The following is a 368-nucleotide window of genomic DNA, read 5'->3' as shown; positions in this document are numbered from 1 at the left end:
CCCGATAACTTCCTCACGCATTGATGCCCGAAGCAAACGATATCAGAGGCCCATCTCCCCCCATCTCGGTCTCTTCCTCCCTGGTTGCACCCCTGATATCCCTGGTTGTTCCCCTGATGGTCTCTGTTGCTCTTCAATGCTGGCCCTCTATGCACTGGTGGCAGAAGCTGTGCCCACAGTCGAAGCTCACAGGCTCTGTCATGGGCTGCTGGCAGATGGAGCATGTTGCTTCCTCTCTTCCTCTTGTTAGTTGGGGCTGAGGCCATGGATCTTCCTGTAAAGCTCCAAGTCGAGGTGAGAGGCAGAGATGAAGTAGACACAATTCTTCACACTGAAGGACATGCAGGGACCTGGGCTTTCTATCTCCC

Source organism: Talpa occidentalis, unplaced genomic scaffold (genome assembly GCF_014898055.3).
Source record: "Talpa occidentalis isolate TD23 unplaced genomic scaffold, MPIMG_talOcc4v2.1 talOcc4.2, whole genome shotgun sequence".
NCBI classification, from domain to species: domain Eukaryota; kingdom Metazoa; phylum Chordata; class Mammalia; order Eulipotyphla; family Talpidae; genus Talpa; species Talpa occidentalis.
This window is presented reverse-complemented; position numbering follows the sequence as displayed.